Here is a 21,096-nt window from a genome sequence, read left to right on the forward strand (position 1 = left end):
TATACTTAAATATATTATAAATAAATAAATAAATAAATATATATATATTTATATATATATATTTTCTTTGAGATGGAGTCTCGCTCTGTCACCCAGGCTGGAGTGCAGTGGTGTGATCTTGGCTCACTGCAAGCTCTGATTCCTGGGTTCACGCCATTCTCCTGCCTCAGCCTCCTGAGTAGCTGGGACTACAGGTGCCCACCACCAGGTCCAGCTAATTTTTGTTTACTTTTTTAGTAGAGACGGGGTTTCACTGTGTTAGCCAGGATGGTCTTGATCTTCTGACCTCGTGATCCGCTCACCTTGGCCTCCCAAAGTGCTGGGATTACAGGCATGAGCCACTGTGCATGGCCTCAATATAGATATTTTGTGTTAATCACCCACTACTATGAGATAGGCTCTTTAAATATGTTTCTGATGAAATCATCACAACAAATCTTGCAGGTGAGTGGTGGTATCCCCAGTATACAAGTGGGAGAAACTGAGCCTCAAAAACCCTAAATACTTTGCCCATGGCCACCCAGATGGCAACCAATAGAAAGGGCATTCCAATCTGGGTCTATCTGACTCCAAACCTGTACTTCACCCACTATGCACCCTATGTAGTGTGGTGAGCTGTGGTTGGAAAGGCCTGTCAAAATCCTAGATGCAATTAAAATGGGCACCAGGAATTGCTACTACACCTTGAATAGCTCCTCTCTCCCGGCTCTGTGCTTGACCTCCATAGTCTCATTTGCTCCCCTCGACAGCCTTGGGAGGTAGGGCATTACTATCCACATCTTATAGATGAGAAAATGATGTGCGAAGTTCAAATGTCTTGCCCAAAGTTGCATAGTAGGCAAGTGATTGAGACAGGATTCAGACCTTTATCTAGGTCTACCAAAGTCTTAATTGAACCCATTACCTCCTAGGTTGGAAAAGAAGCAGATGATGTGGGGGCCAAGGAAAGAGATCACTATTATTGAGGTGTAAGCATGAGTGTGGCTGGGGTTTGAAGTCAAATGTACACAGGACAGCCCTGCTGTAATCAGTGCTGGCTATCTGGGTTGTTACTCTCTAATAACACCAATAGGTAGTAAATAGTTGTTACTCTGTAATGGCACTAATAGATAGTAAATAGATGTAATGGCACTAATAGTAAATAGATAGTAAATAATAGATAGTAAACTCTAATGGTAAACTCACGCTTACTATTGAGGTGTAAGCATGAATGTGGCTGGAGTTTGAAGTCAAACGTACACACAGCAGCACTGCTGTATCAGTGCTGGCTCCCTGGGTTGTTACTCTCTAATCCCATGTCAGCCTTCCTATTGGGAGAGAACTGTTTTGCACAGCCCTACCCCAGTTGGTGTGGTGCAGGGAGGCCCCACCAGGAGAGACCAGAGAGGGCCAGCAAGTCTGGGAGAGACCTGAACAACAACCAGGGACATTTTTCCCATGAGAAAAACAACCAGAAACTGGTAATCCCTGAGCCTATCACATGCTAATAATTTTTGATACAAATAGTTTTAAAATTGATCACTGCCTTAAGCAATACACTAAATGTAATTCAAAAGTTTTTAGTGACTTGGCATCACGGTTGTGCACAGGTACATTATTCTGTGATAGCAATTGTTTAGTCTGTCTTTCCCTAATGCCAGATAATTTGCAATCACTCTGGCTCCCAAGGCATTTTTCTTCCAGCATTCTTTCTCGTTCCTAATTTGGGCATGTGATTTGCTGTAGTCTGAGAAATCGAGTAAATGCAGTTGTTAGAATTGCATGTAAAATAGGAATCAATGAAGCCTGTGCAGCCAGCAGTGTGGTGGATGAGCTTTGGTAAATCAAATCTGATGAGGGCTCTGTGGCTGCAGGGATTTTGGGAGGTTGGGTAATCAGTTGCATTCCATGTGATAGGGTTTTCCTGAAGACTGGCTGAAAGAATTCATGAGGTCACTTGGTCCGACCCTCTCATGCAGTATATGAGGAAACTAGGACTCAGCTAATAACAATGGCCAATATTTATTGAGTACGTATGATGGTCCAAGCAATACTGTACACACATGATCTCATTTGCTGCCCCCTCCCTGCTGTCACAGCTCTGTGGACTAGAGATTGCTACGCTCATTTCACAGATGAGAAAACAGAGGCACAAGAAGGTTAACTAACTTGCCCAAAGTTACACGGTTCATAAGCAGTTGAGAGAGAGCTCAAATCCACACAGCCTGGTTGAGCAGGGCCGTTTTGTAAACACTGTGGGCAACCGGAAGTGACTTGCCTGAGGCCAATCAGGAAATCAGAAATCAGTGAAGTGTAAAGATGAGAATTCAGGCCAGACAAGATTATCAGCCTAGGAGTTGTAAACTGTGCCTTGATGTCTAAATCCGGTGTTAACTACACACACACAAACACACACACACACACACACACAACACACACAATCATGCTGGTTTACAAACTTTCCAAAGTTATCTTTCAAATCACCTAATTTCCCCCTCACTCTCTCTTTATACCACGTTATAGTGCTTTTTACTACTGGTGAGTAAAGGATTAGATAGGATTTTGGCTGTTTGGAATTCTGCTCTTTGCAAAATGACCAATGAAAATTTGAGAAATAAAATACCAGGAGAAACCATCCTGAGTATTAGCTTCATAATGAAAAGCCAAAATCAGTGTGTAAAAGTTTTATTAGGTGAGGAAATTTAAATATTTTAAGAGGGTATTTCTAATCAAACATTTATCAGCAGTCAATTAAGACTTTCCAGTCTTTTCCAAAGCCTTGTGATTGAAGACCGCTCAAATTACTACCTTATTTTTTTTTAATCAAATTTTAAAAAGTAAAGGCAGGATTTGTATCAGGACTTCTCCCTCTTCTGAGGTTGTCTCAGCAGGGGTTGTCTTAAGTGTCTGCTTTATTGTGTCAACCCTATGCACTTATTTGTCAGAGATAAAGTAAATGGTATAGCCTGAAGTTCTGAACAGACACCTCACCAAAGATCTACAGATGGCAAAGAAGCATATAAAAGATGGTCCATATCATCTGTCCTCAGGGAAATGCAAATTAAAACAACCATGATAAACCACTACACACCTATTAGAGATGCTAAAATCCAGAACACTGAGCCCTCATTCACTGCATATGGAAATGTAAAGTGGTCCATTTGCAGCCACTTAGGAAGACAGTTCGGTGGTTTCTTACAAAACTACACATACTCTTAATTTTTTTTTTTTTTTTTTTTTTTTTTTTTTTAGAGATAAGGTCTTGCTTTGTTGCCCAGGCTGGTCTCAAACTCCTGGGCTCAAGCGATCCTCCCACTTCAGCCTCCCAAAGTGCTGGGATTATAGGGATGAGCCACTATGACTGGCTAAAACCAAATATATCCTTACCATGGATCCAGCACTCATGCACCTTGGTATTCGTCCAAAGGAGTTGAAAAATTCTGTCCACACAAAAACCTGCACACAGATGTTTACAAAAGTTTTATTCATAATTGCCAAAACTTGGAAGCAATCAAGATACCCTTCAGTAGATGAATGGATAAGTAAATAGTGATCCATCCGTACAACAGGATGTCATTCAGTGCTAACAAGAAATAAGCTGTCAAGCCACCAAAAGACACTGAAAAACCTTAAGTGCATATTACTAAGTGAAAGAAATGCATCTGAAAAGGTTGCACTCTATGTGACATTTTGGGAAAGGCAAAACTATGGAGACAGTAGAAAGATCAGTGGTTGCCAGGGGTTGGGGGAAGAAGGAAGTAACAGGTGGAGCACAGGGGACTTTCAGGTAGTGAAACTATTCTGTATGATACTACAGTGATGGACACATGCCGTTGCACATTTGCCCAAACCTACAGAATGTATAACATGAAGAGTGAGCCCTCATGTTCACTGTGGACTCTGGATGATGATGGTATGTCAGTGTCGGTTCATCCATGTAACAAATGGACCACTCTAGTGGGAGATATTGTTAATTGGGGAGACTGTGGGTATAAGGGAGCAGGGAGCATATGGGAAATCTCTGTGTCCTCCGTTTGCTGTGACGCCAAAACTGCTCTGAGTAAGGTCTATTTCAAAAAAATATTTCCTCAGAAGCTTTTATGAATAGCTCAGAAGATTTCTACTGCACAGGAGAATTATTACTGTTGATAAAAATTTCAGTTAAGTTTGCAACACTACAAGGTTTCATTTTGGCAAATCAACATTTTGCATCAGTAATGCCTGTTTCTTTAGACTTCATTTACTGGTGTTACAATTTTGCAAAGATTTGCAGTAGAGCATTTATTTGATCACATATGCATACATACATATATGTGGTATATGTGTGTGTCCACATGTATGAATGCATGCGTCTGAATTTGTACATGTCTTTACAAACACATGCATACATGTGTGCCTAATGTATTAGATCTCTGGTGGTCACTGACTATTTACATGCAAATTTTGTCTGTCTCAGTTGTGGTAAATGGTAGTAGTAAACAGAAATCAGGATGTGTGAATTAGGTTATGTGTAACCATTTGCCATTTGCATTGTAATTAATTTTATATTCCATGTATCAACAGTATATAAAACACCCTCTCTCATTGTCCCTGGAATCTAGGGCTTCTGCTCTGTGACTCCTGACAGTGGGACTCCAAATCTGTTAACAAAGCAGAACAGGAAGTCCTGGCCAAGGCAATGGGGCAAATACTTGGGTACAGCAGCACTTAGACCGGTCCAGGCCACTTCCTGTGCAAGCCTGGGAACCGCATTCCTTCACGTGCTTTGTCTACCTGCTCTCCTTCTCTGAAGTTAGGAGAAAGAGAGAGAGAGAGAGAGAATCAGCCTGCAGGAGAGGAATCCTCTGTAGACACATGCTTCGATGGTTCCCAGCCTTCAGGAGTTCAGTGGCTGATTCATGCATGTATTTGGAGGTGCCTTATCTAATTATAACTACATGGCTGTAACTGTCTTCTTTCAGCCAGTGTGCCTATCCAAGTTTCCATCTCTGTATCTACTCTAACAGATCTTTCTAAAATAACTTTCACCATCACATACAAATGTTCACTTTGAAATCTGATAATTAAGTCCACGGAGCACTAGCTGATGTATTTGCTATTTCTCAATTGGAGTTCTGTTCAAGATATCATTTCACAGCATTGCGGTTTGTTTTGATGGGAGAGTGAGAATATTTATTTGCTTTGTGAAGTGAGAGGAGGTACCTAAGTGCAAGATACATCTGATAGTGGGGAACACGGGGGGAAACGCTCCAATAACAGTTACAAATAGTAGTTGTTATTTATCGATCATCTATCATACATCAAACTCCATGCCGGGGGCTTTGCACACATTATCGTAATCATCCCAAAGACTGTATAAGGAGGGCTATGTTGTTTCCACTATATGGATGAGGAAACCAGGACTCAATCCTTCTTGGCTATGAAACATATTTTTTATTTTCTTTTTTTTGAGACAGAGTCTCACTCTGTTGCCTGGGCTGGATTGCAGTGGCGCGATCTCGGCTCACTGCAACCTCTGCCTCCCAGGTTCAAGCTATTCTCCCCACTCAGCCTCCTGAGTAGCTGGGATTGCAGGTGCACTCCAGCACTCCTGGCTAATTTTTGTATTTTTAGTAGAGATGGGGTTTCACCATGTTAGCCAGGCTGGTCTTGAACTCCTGACCTCAGATCATCTGCCCGCCTCGGCCTCCCAATGTGCTGAAATTACAGGCATGTGCCACCACACCTGGCCCATATTTTTTTCAAAGAAGGCTTTAGACGTAGAAAATTTGATACATGGATTCAGATTCTCAGAGTTTAATGTGGATTTTGGAAAATCATTCCTTGAGTCTGTTTTTCCCACAACTCTTTTGTATTTAGAGTTTCTATTGGATCCGATTTTACAAATGTGCTGAATGCACCAAAATTTTACTAAACAATGTACCTTTATTGTTTTCAGTGGAGCATGGGGTTAAGAGTGTGGATCTCTAGAATCCAACTTCCTGGCTTTCAACTCTGACCATGCCACTTCCCTGCTCTGTGACCTTGGGCACAGCAACTAATTTCTCTGTGCTTTCATGGTCTGGTCTATAAAATGGGTAATTATGGCTAGCACCCTCCTCAATGAACTGTGATGAGGGTGAAACGAGTCCACGTGAGCCACGTTCTCAGAAATGCATTTGGTATATGGTAAGCAACATGTTAAGTAGGTTATTTTTACTTTAATTCACAGGTTTGGTTCCCCAGTTCCTTCCAAGCTACTGGAATGTCCCTCTTCCAAATGTAAATGTGAACAAGGGAAAACACATTCTTTAATACATGTCTTGTTGCATTTCGAATGTTCAGTTGCCATTGAGAACATATCCCTTCGTTATAAAAGGAAGTACTAAAGAAAAAGAGCCTATGGTCCTAAAGGGCCCCCCAATCTCAGACAGCTGATTAGCTGGATTGTCTCGTCAAGGTTGTGAGAGAACTGGAAACAACAGGAGTGTCCAGGGCCATTTCATTGCTTTTGTTAAATACGATGAAAATTGACCAACTAGTAGCCCACGGCAATAGGTTAGTCAAACTGAGACTTGACTAAGAGGCTGATCATAATAATGTAAGGAGAAAAATGAGCAAGACATTTGAATGGCAAGGTTGTGTGGGTGGCAGGCTTGTTGTTGAGGTAACTGATGTTATAACTTTATTGCATGCTTATTTCACTCAAGTGAAACATCTCCATGACAAGCCAAGACAGAGCTCTGCAACAACAGACGCTTACTGTTCTGTTCGTTCATTCTTTCTCTTTCATTCTTTCTCTCTCCTTCGTTCGTTTGTTCGTTCGTTCGTTCCTTCCTTCCTTCATTCGTTCCTTCCTTCCTTCATTCGTTCCTTCCTTCCTTCATTCGTTCCTTCCTTCCTTCCTTTCTTTTTCTTTCTTCTCTCCTTCCCCTCTCTCTCTCTTTCTTTCTTTCTTTCTTTCTTTCTTTCTTTCTTTCTTTCTTTCTTTCTTTCTTTCTTTCTTTCTTTCTTTCTTTCTTTCTCTTTCTTTCCTTTCTCTTTTTCTCCTTCTTTCTCTTTTCCCTTCCTTCCTTCCGCTCTTCATCTCTCTTTCCATTTCTCCCTCTTCTCTCCCTTCTTACCTCCCCATTCTTCCCATCCCTTCCTTCTTCTTCATTTCCTCCACTCCTCTTTTGAATTTTGGGTAATCAGCTCTTCTATTTTCTTAAAATAAATAGCCATCGAAGCAATTTTGGTAACACACACACTATAGGCAATGACAAACGTGTAGGTGTTCATCTGCCACAAAGGTTAAAGAGCTTTAACTTTTCAATTGTCAGCTTTAACCTGACAATTCCTGTCAGCCCTGAATTGTGAAAAATGTATGGTAAATTGTCTAAATGCATTAAATCAATGTAAGTAACATGTAGAGAATAGTGGAGAAAGTTTGGGCTAAAATGGCTGCACATAACAAAGAAACATTAAAAAAATGACAAGTTGAATGTAGTCTCCACTTCTTCATTAACTTTGTTTTGATGAATCTGTACCGACTTGTTAGAATTACCATTGCTGTAATATTGGAATGGTATAGTAAGAAAAACAGAGTATAATTATTCAGTGCACTCAGAGACTTCTGAGACATCCTGCTTCATTTTTTTCTATAGAAGTCAGCAAATTCAGCATCGAACATTCTGACAGGGAAGAAATAAATCAAACCAAACAAAATTTAAAAACCTAACACAAGAAAATATCTTTTAATGTTTGTTTCTGTTGCCCTTTCCTCTATGATGATCTCGTCTCTCAGGTTTTCCTCGGTTAGAAAGTATTCTAAATGAATTAAGGAGAGTCACAAACGAGATGTCAGAGCAAATTCTTACATCAGAAGTAATTATTTACCCACCTCCAAACTCCCTCAGATGTTGAACTGTTCAAAATCTGATTTATTTCTATCCTAGTCATCTTAGGAACTTGCGATCTTACTTTTCTGAGCAATCACATAGGATGTATTTATTGCTTTAGTTATTACTTAACACACATAACCCTCGCATGTCAGGGTTTTTTTCTTTTGGGGCAAAGACTTTCTCATGTGTAAATCTTATCTAGTTGTGAGATGAGCAGTCTGTACTGTATCTTATGCTGATGTTTCTCCTTGCAACAGTCTCCTACATATCATAACAGGTTTATCAATAGGTCTCTGTACGCCTTGACCTCTTTCTCATGTGAGTCTGTGCCCAGCAACATCAGGAGAGCTTGTCATTGGCAGGGGCTGAGTGGTTGCCAGTAACTATACTTTTTTTCTGTCAACAAAAGGAGGAGGCAGTGCTGGCCCCGTTTGGGATTCAGCCCTCCTCTTGTGCTAATAATGTGATGTGTCATAAACTGGGCTATTCACACATTCACACAAGGAGCAACCCTAGGTTTGTTTTCCTTGTGAACCCAGGAGAAGTGACACTCTTGTCTGTAAATTCTCACTGAGTTACACATGACCTTGTTCACACCAGGCCATGCTAGGGCTGAGGCTAGAAAGATGAGAAGAGAAGAAGATTCTTGGACTGTGGTCTGGTTGCTCTTCCCTCTCTCCCACAGCCAAATCCCGGCAAAGGAGAAAGAGGCAGGCATAGCTCGAGGGTGAACATTTGTGTTCACAATGAATGAGGCTCTCGGGAGGTCTAAAAATGTGCCCCTCTGTCTAGAGAGAGGGGGAAAAATTGGAGAGGCAGCTATGTCTTCTTTTATTCCCCATTTGGAAACAGAGTTCAATCAATACAATTGACTTCAACCCATGAATGTCATATGTGCATTTTTCCAGGCTCTTAATTTTAAAGCCAGTGTTTGGAAATGTTCAGTGATGACATACAGGTGACATAGAAGCCAACGGCCAAGGTTGAATTTATCACCGAGTGTTCAGGTCACCTGCTAACCGTTCCAAGTATCTGATTCCAAAGCAAATAGATTTGATTCCAAAGTGAAATATCGTATAGCTCTTAGGATCTCCTTTGGGGCATTTAAGCTAAGTAAAAGGACAAGAAATGATTTACTGCACAGGCTACCACTGCAGTCAAAGTCACTAAAATTTCTGGAGATGAAAATTTTATTTCATTTCTTTTGCATTAAATCATTCATAATGGGCCCGGCGCGGTGGTTCACGCCTGCAGTCTCGGCACTTTCGGAGGCGGAGGCAGGTGGATCACGAGGTCACTAGATCGAGACCATCCTGGCTAAAGTGGTGAAACCCCGTCTCTACTAAAATTCAAAAAATTAGCCAGGCGTGGTGGTGGGCGCCTGTAGTCCCAGCTATTCTGAGGCATGAGGATGGCGCAAACCCGGTAGGCGGAGCTTGCAGTGAGCAGAGATCGTGCCACTGCACTCCAGCCTGGGCGACAGAGCGAGACGTCTTAAAAAAAAAAAAAAAAAGAAGAAAAAAAACCATTCATAATGGCTTTTCCCTTGTGAAGTTTTATGAAAACAGCAACTATTTATTCGGATATGCAGATAAAACTCTAGCAATTTCTATTCTCTGCATAATCATTACTAGGTCTTTCTGTGATACTGATCAGCTTCATTCATCTGAAAATACCTGATAGCTCCTGTGACCATAGTCAGCTCCCTGGGCCTCGGTTTCTCCATTTGGAAGAAGGTGATGTGAAACTATTGATTTATTAAATATTACTATCTTTTTGATTCATAAAAACAGAGAATTACTATGAGGAGTGCTAGTAACAATTTATTCAGAAGACTTCCCTGGGCAAAATATCTAGAATACTAATTCCATATTGAGAGAAAAATCTATTGATCTACACCCCACTACTTCCACTTTATGCCTATTTGGTAGAGATGGGGAATGAGAAGCTACATTTGACTTATGAGACCCATTAGTTTAGAGAAACTTGTATTACATGAAATTTTTATGAAATGACCTCCTACTTGTACTGATGCTGTTTTTTAAACTTGTTTATTATGGAAACTAGTGGATAGAAGGCCTGGATGATTTCATGTTCTCTATAATAAATCAGAGTTATTAATCACCATGGTGTGTGGTGTAGTTGGTTGCAGTTTTCTCAATCAAAGAGTGAAACAAAATAATTTTTATATGCTATTTTTAGGCATTTTGGGCTCTATAATGAATATTATTTTCAATATAAAACAGTAACTCAGAAAACAAAGCACTGTATTTTTGTGACTCTGGGCTATTTCATCTCCCTCAAAGCAACCTATGTTATAAGCTCTTATCTTTAGAAGTTGCATTCTTGCAAGGCTATTCTACAAGAATGCACACTTTGCTTAGACTCAAATCCATATGACATATTCAATTCATTATGTTGGGATTGATACTAAAAAATGTCAAATAGTTATTGGATAATTATATATCATTAGAAGATAATTTTTTTCCTTTACCTTAACATTATTTAACAATTTTTTGACTGCTATGTTTGAAGTTCTTGAGTTACAATTTTTAACCTAGATACTCCTCTAAAGATTTTGAGATGGCTTTTAAAAATGTTTGTGAACCAGGTATGGTGGCTCACATCTGTAATCCCAGCACTTTGGGAGGCCAAGGCAGGTGGATCATTTGAGGTCAGGAGTTTGAGAGCAGCCTGGCCAACATGGTGAAATCTTGTCTCTACTAGAAATACAAAAATTAACTGGGCCTGGTGGCACACACCTGTAGTCCCTGCTACTTGGGAGACTGACCCAGGAGAATCACTTGAACCCAGGAAGTGTAGGTTGCAGTGAGCCGAGATCGCGCCATTACACTCCAGCCTTGGTGACAGAGCAAGACTCTGTCACACAAAAGAGAGAGTTTGTATAGTGCTTGAGTGTTTAAATGGAACACCAACTACTGGTTATTGTGCTCATCTATATCTAGATAACAGAACTCAGAAAGTCTCTAAGGAGAAAGAACACCATGCTTCTTGGAGCTATGCAATGAAGACTCCTTTCTCTATTCTTCTTGGGTATTTTGTGTTGTCAGCATTGAATTTGTTTCAATTAAGTGGGGAGTCACAAACTTCAGCTGGATTTCCCAAACTTGTTTGATCTTCACCTGCAGTGTCTTTAAAAAATGGAGTGCTTAACAAAGGCCTATGTTCAGAATTTTCATTAGAGAGTTTGCTCTTTAGGTCTAAGGCAGTACACAGGAGATTCTTGGGATCAAGCAGATTTGAAAATAGTGTCATTGAGGAAAGCCCAGAATCAGCTAATTCTGCATGATGATCTCATTTCCAAGAATGTACTAATCAATTGAGTTGGGCAAAATAATGTTTAAAATAAAGAATGAAACACTCTACACAAATGCCATAAAATTGGAAGAAAATTCATCTTTCCTTTTGGTCCTCGCAGAACTATAGGTTTTAGGAGCATATCGTCAATCTGCAGTATTAGGAACTATAAGACCGTGCAACGCTGATTCTCCTTACAGTTGCTATTGATGAAACAATTCCAGACTCGTTGTTAAAATGACCAAATTCACTCTTTCACTTGCCTCATGGTCCAGGTGCTTGGCAGAAATAGACCCAATGACCATTTTAATTTCAGTTGCTAGTACTCCTACTTCGTTTATTATTGATAATATGGACACTGTCTGGGAGTGTTTTCAGAATTTTCAATCACTTGTAAAATTCTGGATTATGGTGGCTACGGGTGAAAATGGCTATATCTACATGGCTGACTTAGTGAATATGAACTGTTGTTCTCAGCGCTCCAGCCCTTCATTAGGAAATCATGGACAAGCTTGTTTTCTTGCCTGGGTTTACCACAGCCAAGCCCACGTGGCTGGAGATGAAACTGCCTTCTTTAAAGCACACCAAAAAAGTTTACTGTATGTTTTCTCCTCAATTTTCACAATTTTATTGGTCTTTAATAAGCATTTTCTCAAGAGCTTGGCAGTTTCCAATTGTTTTAAAATCATTTTTTACTAGCGGCTTCCACGCCACACCTGTGGAGTGGGTCTGTGCTCTCAATCATGTTTTATGGGACATGTACGAGCAGAAACACAAAGAGGAGAGACAGAATCCCACTTTTAAGCTCAGTGCCTTACTTTAACCCACAGGGAGAAAAGGGACAACTTGCCTGCTCCTTCATGTTTGATGTGCTATGAGCAGCTTCAGTGATGTGGTTTCAACAGGCAGGTGCTTTCATTTCATTCTGTTTCTATTAAAAAACCTCCTCAGAAATGCAATTTATGGTAAATTTGGGAAAGTCGATTCTCCAACTCATAAGGCTGAACGTATTGCTTAAAACCTAAGCTAAACAATACTAAACTTTAAAAAACTACCACGTAATTCTGGTTGTAGGGAATAAATCCCACAATGTGATTTTCAGTACAGATAGGTGACAAATTAACGTAATGATATAATGACTTGCGTACATCTATCCTTTACACGAAAGGTGTTTAATTTACTGAAATACAAGCTCGTGATTAAGATCTAAGAATTTTCTTTAATAACTTTCTGATTCTTCAGCCCCTTCCTAGAAGCAATCCTTTACGTTTGGCCTATTTAAGCTCTCACAGACACTATTTATCACAATTCTATATGAGTTCTGAATATTTCTTTATTTAACCATCTCCAACTTAAAATTTCCTTTAGTCACCATTACATCATTTATTGGGCATTTGAAAACTTGAGTTTAAAGACCTAATAACCCCTTTATTCCCCTCTCTCTTTTACAACACTTCAGATACATAGTTGTTAGGAAGCGGAGTTATTAACTCTAAATTAGTTAAAAAAAAAAAAACCTAAATAAGTAGCTCTTCTAGTAAAATTTATAAGTTTGTAGAAAGCACAGATAGTCTGTCTTCTCCAATCAGTATTTGAATTAAGTGATAGTAGTTTTTTGCGCAGTAAAAAATGTTTTCAATAAGAAGCAATGTTTTGATAAATGGAGGAAAAAATTCAAATTACATAAAGCTTTGTAAAATTGTTTTCATTATCATATACATTTATTTTAGAAGTCTGACTTTGTTACAGAATTATGTTATTTTGTGATGTTAAAAGTTGAATTTATTTCCGCCTTAGTTAAACTAAATTTAAAACTGCTTTTATGATTTGCTTTTTATGTAGAAGGTTAGAAAACAAACAGTCCAGCAAATGAGAGTTCTATGTCAATAAAAAATCTCCAATATGTATAATTAATATTGAAAATATTTTTATTGTTAATAACTTGNGACTGACCCAGGAGAATCACTTGAACCCAGGAAGTGTAGGTTGCAGTGAGCCGAGATCGCGCCATTACACTCCAGCCTTGGTGACAGAGCAAGACTCTGTCACACAAAAAGAGAGAGTTTGTATAGTGCTTGAGTGTTTAAATGGAACACCAACTACTGGTTATTGTGCTCATCTATATCTAGATAACAGAACTCAGAAAGTCTCTAAGGAGAAAGAACACCATGCTTCTTGGAGCTATGCAATGAAGACTCCTTTCTCTATTCTTCTTGGGTATTTTGTGTTGTCAGCATTGAATTTGTTTCAATTAAGTGGGGAGTCACAAACTTCAGCTGGATTTCCCAAACTTGTTTGATCTTCACCTGCAGTGTCTTTAAAAAATGGAGTGCTTAACAAAGGCCTATGTTCAGAATTTTCATTAGAGAGTTTGCTCTTTAGGTCTAAGGCAGTACACAGGAGATTCTTGGGATCAAGCAGATTTGAAAATAGTGTCATTGAGGAAAGCCCAGAATCAGCTAATTCTGCATGATGATCTCATTTCCAAGAATGTACTAATCAATTGAGTTGGGCAAAAATAATGTTTAAAATAAAGAATGAAACACTCTACACAAATGCCATAAAATTGGAAGAAAATTCATCTTTCCTTTTGGTCCTCGCAGAACTATAGGTTTTTAGGAGCATATCGTCAATCTGCAGTATTAGGAACTATAAGACCGTGCAACGCTGATTCTCCTTACAGTTGCTATTGATGAAACAATTCCAGACTCGTTGTTAAAATGACCAAATTCACTCTTTCACTTGCCTCATGGTCCAGGTGCTTGGCAGAAATAGACCCAATGACCATTTTTAATTTCAGTTGCTAGTACTCCTACTTCGTTTATTATTGATAATATGGACACTGTCTGGGAGTGTTTTCAGAATTTTCAATCACTTGTAAAATTCTGGATTATGGTGGCTACGGGTGAAAATGGCTATATCTACATGGCTGACTTAGTGAATATGAACTGTTGTTCTCAGCGCTCCAGCCCTTCATTAGGAAATCATGGACAAGCTTGTTTTTCTTGCCTGGGTTTACCACAGCCAAGCCCACGTGGCTGGAGATGAAACTGCCTTCTTTAAAGCACACCAAAAAAGTTTACTGTATGTTTTCTCCTCAATTTTCACAATTTTATTGGTCTTTAATAAGCATTTTCTCAAGAGCTTGGCAGTTTCCAATTGTTTTAAAATCATTTTTTACTAGCGGCTTCCACGCCACACCTGTGGAGTGGGTCTGTGCTCTCAATCATGTTTTTATGGGACATGTACGAGCAGAAACACAAAGAGGAGAGACAGAATCCCACTTTTAAGCTCAGTGCCTTACTTTAACCCACAGGGAGAAAAGGGACAACTTGCCTGCTCCTTCATGTTTGATGTGCTATGAGCAGCTTCAGTGATGTGGTTTCAACAGGCAGGTGCTTTCATTTCATTCTGTTTCTATTAAAAAACCTCCTCAGAAATGCAATTTATGGTAAATTTGGGAAAGTCGATTCTCCAACTCATAAGGCTGAACGTATTGCTTAAAACCTAAGCTAAACAATACTAAACTTTAAAAAACTACCACGTAATTCTGGTTGTAGGGAATAAATCCCACAATGTGATTTTTCAGTACAGATAGGTGACAAATTAACGTAATGATATAATGACTTGCGTACATCTATCCTTTACACGAAAGGTGTTTAATTTACTGAAATACAAGCTCGTGATTAAGATCTAAGAATTTTCTTTAATAACTTTCTGATTCTTCAGCCCCCTTCCTAGAAGCAATCCTTTACGTTTGGCCTATTTAAGCTCTCACAGACACTATTTATCACAATTCTATATGAGTTCTGAATATTTCTTTATTTAACCATCTCCAACTTAAAATTTCCTTTAGTCACCATTACATCATTTATTGGGCATTTGAAAACTTGAGTTTAAAGACCTAATAACCCCTTTATTCCCCTCTCTCTTTTACAACACTTCAGATACATAGTTGTTAGGAAGCGGAGTTATTAACTCTAAATTAGTTAAAAAAAAAAAAACCTAAATAAGTAGCTCTTCTAGTAAAATTTATAAGTTTGTAGAAAGCACAGATAGTCTGTCTTCTCCAATCAGTATTTGAATTAAGTGATAGTAGTTTTTTGCGCAGTAAAAAATGTTTTCAATAAGAAGCAATGTTTTGATAAATGGAGGAAAAAATTCAAATTACATAAAGCTTTGTAAAATTGTTTTCATTATCATATACATTTATTTTTAGAAGTCTGACTTTGTTACAGAATTATGTTATTTTTGTGATGTTAAAAGTTGAATTTATTTCCGCCTTAGTTAAACTAAATTTAAAACTGCTTTTTATGATTTGCTTTTTATGTAGAAGGTTAGAAAACAAACAGTCCAGCAAATGAGAGTTCAATGTCAATAAAAAATCTCCAATATGTATAATTAATATTGAAAATATTTTTATTGTTAATAACTTGTTAATTGAGAAAATCAATTTTCTTTATCAGAGCAAAAATTAAAATTCATATTTAGAAAAATTTCATTTTCTTTTCCTATTCATCTAGTCCATAGATCAAAAGCAATCAAAACATGTATTTTGGGGAAATATACAATTATGTGTATGAATTTTGCTTTTATATAAAGATAAAATGTAGGACAAAATAGGTTAAAGGAATTTTGAATTTTAAATGCAACTACACATATTATTAATATGTATTAGTATATCTTACTTACTTTGTGTCAATAATATTTTTACTTCACACATCGTGAAGATTTTATATTTATCTCAAATTATAAATTTCAGAATGATGCAATAAAAGTTGACCTACATTTTAGAAATTATTTTACTGAATAACTTTTGATGGTGATATTGTAAGATAAGATAATTCTAGAGAAACACCAATAAACTAAACTTTCTTAAGAGGAAGTTGGTGAGGCTTTAATAAATTAAATAGAGGCAAATTCATTCCACGATAACTTTTAGAACAAGTATACTGCACTAAGATTAATTGTTCTTTTCTGTCTGCCTCTCTTTTAATTAATTTTAATTATCATCATCATCATTCAAAATTTGACATTCCTAATATATTGTATTTTCACAGAACTTTCCTTGTACATCAAAGGATGGGTCGAGGGTGCTGTCGACCAATTCTGTTCCTCCGATCTCCTCAAACGCAGAGTCGCCCAGGCTCTGACAGTTTTGACACATGCATAAGGACTGGCTACATTGCATTTTTTTAATATGGCAGAAAATTCGAACTCATATTTTAACAATAAACACTGAAATGAGGGGCAATATTTCTTTACATTGCATTGAATGGAAAAAGAATGAGAGAAAGGAAAATGGAAGTAATCTTCGACCTTGTAGAAAATGAGTGAGTTCCCTGGAACGAGGACCAGCTTTTACAACATCCTCCTCAGCCCTTCCTTGTACAGTGTAGGATTTTAGCTTTAAGGTAGAGATTTCTCCCAATATCATAGGATCTAATCGTTCAATGCATCATTCAAGAATGACAACAATAAAGATATAATTAGCCGTCATTGTAGTCAAGTTTACTACATTTCCCAGTAGGAAGCACATCTGTGTTTTTAGTCCCTGTGAAACTGAGGTCCAGTCTGTAAGGGTGGATTGCACGCAGATCTTCCAGATGAGTGATTATTTTCTAGGGCAAAGGGATGGATCTTGCAGAGTTAGTTTTCCTGCAGTAATAAGCCTGATGGGATAAATCCAAAACGCGCTAACCCTGTATCTAACGAACCTGGAATGGTGAGTGTAACTGAGACCCATCTGGTAGCCGTGATTCAACACACACCTTAACGGCACTACCCCAAAAAGAAACACATTGAACCCTTCCAAAAACTCATTCTCAAGGCATGCACATGCAAACAAAGAGAACCCCAACACTCACAGTTCATTTGAATTCACAAGGGAAAATTTTCGGGATGATTGTTGCTTTGACGTTGTCTTACTGTTGCAGAAGGAAGTCAAACCTGTTTTTAATTGCAAAACCAAATGGTTTATGCATGGGCTCTGCATGCTTGTGTGAACATGTTGCTTTTATAACCCCCTCCCCGCTCCACGAACACGAGACTAGGCTTGCCAGCATTGTGTTTGAGCGTGGTCACATTTAAAATGAAGAGCCTTGCAGGGGTTTTTGAAGGTGAGTGGGTGGGTGGGGGGGATGTCAATCTGTCAGAGATGTCACCATAAGTGGATCTATCTGCCTATGTGTTACCACTTGCTAATTATGGATTTGGGTGATAATTGTCATACGCTTTGCCACAAAATGTGCAGTAAAATGCATTTTCTGGGGGTAGAGGGTGACGTGCGGAGAGGGCCGAAGCTAGGCTCTAAGGGCTTGTAATCTACAGATTGAAAGGCTGTGCTGTAGGATTGTCTCACTGTTTAATGTTCCAATGAATACACATATTGTTGTGTGTGTCGGATTGCTTTAGGCAACATTGCTGACATTCCATTTTAGGAACGATGTGTGTATGCAGAACCGAGTCTGCAGAGAAATTTCTCTTCATATGGCCATAAAGGGCCTTCAGGAATACTGTCTCCTTATGAGTGCTGTCCTGGAGAGGACTAAGAAAGAAGATTAAATAAATGGCTGATGAAATAAGGAGCTTCCTTGTGTTTGTAAGTAGCAGGCCAATCACATCAAAGCTCAATCTTGGAAAAACTTTGAGATGGGTCTTAAATATTTGTTGTTCCAAAGATTACTTACAGATAAGGAAGAGAAAAGCCAGAGAAAAAGGCCAGTGATGTATGAAGGAAATCTATGCTTTTTGCAAAGCATCTACAATAAAAGGCATAACCTAAATACAGTTTCTGCTTCTGCGTTCAGTCCTTGAAGCTATTGCCACCACCAGCCACTGGTTGATTCATGAACTGTCATTATCACTTCATCTCTACCCAACCTCTGATCACTCTTCCCTCATCTCTTCTCATCTGCACATGTATGCATACACACACATGCATACACACACATGCACACACACATGCACACACACATACATACATGCATATACACACATGCACACACATGCATACACACATGCATACCCACACATGCACACACATGCATACACACACATGCATACCCACACATGCACACACATATGCATACCCACACATGCACACCCACACGCACACACACATGCATACACACATGCACACACATGCATACACACATGCATACCCACACATGCACACATGCACACACACATGCATACACACATGCACACACACATGCACACACAATGCATACACACACATGCACACACACCACACACACGCAATGCATACATGCACATGCACACACACATGCACACACACATGCATACACACACATGCACACACACCACACACACGCAATGCATACATGCACATGCACACACATACACATGCATACACACACATGCACGCACATATGCATACACATACGCACACACACGTGCACGCACACATGCATACACACACGCACACACATGTACACACATGCACACACATGCACACACACATGCATACATACACATGCATACATACATGCACACACACAAACGATGCTTAGTTTGGTAACGTAAGTCCCAGTGTTGAGTTTAAGAAGTCCACCCTCTAGTTGGTGAAGAAAATTGGTGTTTTGTTCTGATATTACGTGAAAGACTGTGAGTTGAGTTTTCTTATGGGCAGGGATGATGCCTTGCTTATCCTTCTGCCCTCAAAGTTGGTGTCCACTAAATATTGAGGAAGAAAGGATCCCTCCTAAAAATGCCCTTCTGAAAACTATTATTTTCTACTAAGAGAAGGTGAGTGCCTGGAGATCAGGGTCTCACTGGACACTGACATTTATTAGTCCTTGATGCAATTAAGTAAGTGGCTTTTGGCCTGATCTATAAAAAGGAAACCTTCCCTAAAGGAGGTGAAGTCTCTACCTGTGAGTGACCTGTGCTCAGATTCAGACCACAGAGTCTAAGCAAATACCCTGGACATTCTCTACTGATATACGCACAGTTAGCAGGATTCACTGGCCAAGGGTTAGCGGTGACTGTTTTGTTCAACTCCAAAAGTATAGGAGTTGAACATGTGCTCTCAAAGCTGGCACTTAATACATGTTCCTGGGTCACCTATCCCTTTGCCCCCTTTGCCCACTGCCTGCCCTTGTGCATAGATTGTCATAGGGATGGATAAACACAGTCATGTGCAAACACTTGCTTATGATTTCCTTCTAACCTGGAACGCCTACCCCTTACTTCTCATAAAAGACCAGCGGTATTTATTTATTTTAGGGTCCAGCTCATCCATGGACTCTTCTCAATCGGAGAAGCAGGGTGCATCATAACAGTGCTTTGACCCACTGATTTCCTTGGCCTTCTCTGGGGTTTGTTGCTTCTAATCTACCCATTCAGAGGATGTAACACCAATGTAGAACCTAAAATATATTAACCTCCCTGAAGACAGGGATAACAATGATAAAGTCAGTTATGTATTATGAATCAACGAACTGTATGGAAGATGTTACAAAAATGACATGCATATTTCGCATCAAGGGTACTATTATTACACATATTTAGTAAAATGAAGGCATTAAAGCTCAGATACCTTGAATGGTTTGGCTGGAGGCATTTGTTAGAAGCCAAACTGGGACTCAGATTCAGGTCTGTAAAACTTGATGCTGTCATTTATATGCTGCATTTCCCTTTGATATAAGTGGCATCATAGAAGAAGAACACTATGAGAAGGAAGAAGAGGCTTGTCGGTTGCCAGGGCATGTCAGGTAGAATTAGATTATTTGCCCCTGTGCTTAGTCCAATGGGATAATTAAAAGACAACCAAAGAGTTCTATCTTTTACAATTAGGGACTAGAGGAAAAAGGATTTTATTTATAGTACACGTGTAAGGAGGTGTATGAAGGGTGAGAGGAGGTGGGCACTGGGAGGATGAGATGTCATTTAGTCTGTGAGTGACTGTCATCTGCAGAAGCTTGTGTTCAGAGTCTGGACATAAGATGAAGGATGCAGCTCTTTGTCTTCATCATCCAACAGCTACTTAATAGTCCAGTGAGGAAGAGAAAATGTAGGAACAAAGCCAAATGGAATAAAGAGTGCTTTTTAGTGAAGCTCACTGAGATCATGGCGAACACAGAGGAAGTGGACTTAGCCCAGCCAAGGTGAGGGATGTCTAGGGAATGAGGTAACAGGTTGATAGATCCGAGGTTCTAGCGCGGTGAGAATATAAGTGGCCTGGCTTCCCAGACACATAAGTCCCCTGTGCCAAGCAGTGACTCAGAACACGTGGGAATAAACTCCAACAAGAAAGGGGTACCTCAGAAACACATTGCTCATAGGCACATAGAATGTGCCAACCAGGGATGGCCACATGATTTGGAGACCCAGAGCAAAATAAAAATGCAGGGCTTCTTGTTCGAAAAGGCAGGGAAAAGTGCTGTGAAAGGTATTATGAGACAAAGCTTTTTGGGAGGCCGAGGCGAAGGAATCACAAGGTCAGACGATCAAACCATCCTGGCTAACACGGTGAAACCCTGTCTCTACTGAAAATACAAAAAAAAGTAGTTGGGTGTGGTGACGGGCGCCTGTAGTCGCAGCTACTCAGGAGGCTGAGGCAGGAGAATGGCATGAACCCAGGAAGCGGATCTTGCAGTGAGCCGAGATCGCGCCACTGCACTCCAGTCTGGGTGACACAGCAAGACTCCATGTGAAAAAAGAGACAAAGCTTTTTCTTTCCCTCCAGGAATTCACCCTCTCTCAAGAGTCATGGCATTTTCTATTTGCATTTGCTGTTGGATACCATTCTTGGTAAAGAAAATTTTAAAATGTTGATTATCAGTATGGATTTCACCACTCATTTTTATATTGTACAATACTAGTTTTCCTTGAAATTTTAAGAGCATTTAACTAGTATGCAAAATGACTGAAATTACACAATGCCTGTTTTGTAGCTCATGTATGCATATGC

The 21,096-nt window shown here is 39.4% G+C and overlaps 1 long non-coding RNA gene across 1 annotated transcript in view; it reads right to left on the bottom strand.

Annotated features, from left to right (window-relative positions):
* The window catches only part of LOC108538525 (uncharacterized), a 26,508-nt gene extending 9,438 nt beyond the window's left edge, over nucleotides 1–17,070 (bottom strand). The window contains exon 1 of the long non-coding RNA XR_001888102.1: nucleotides 17,027–17,070. This is a non-coding gene — a long non-coding RNA (uncharacterized LOC108538525). The remainder of the gene's footprint in view (nucleotides 1–17,026) is intronic.
* Between the last annotated feature and the right edge of the window lie 4,026 nt (nucleotides 17,071–21,096).

This window comes from Rhinopithecus bieti, unplaced genomic scaffold (genome assembly GCF_001698545.2).
Source record: "Rhinopithecus bieti isolate Rb0 unplaced genomic scaffold, ASM169854v2 scaffold_13900, whole genome shotgun sequence".
Classification (NCBI taxonomy): Eukaryota; Metazoa; Chordata; class Mammalia; order Primates; family Cercopithecidae; genus Rhinopithecus; species Rhinopithecus bieti.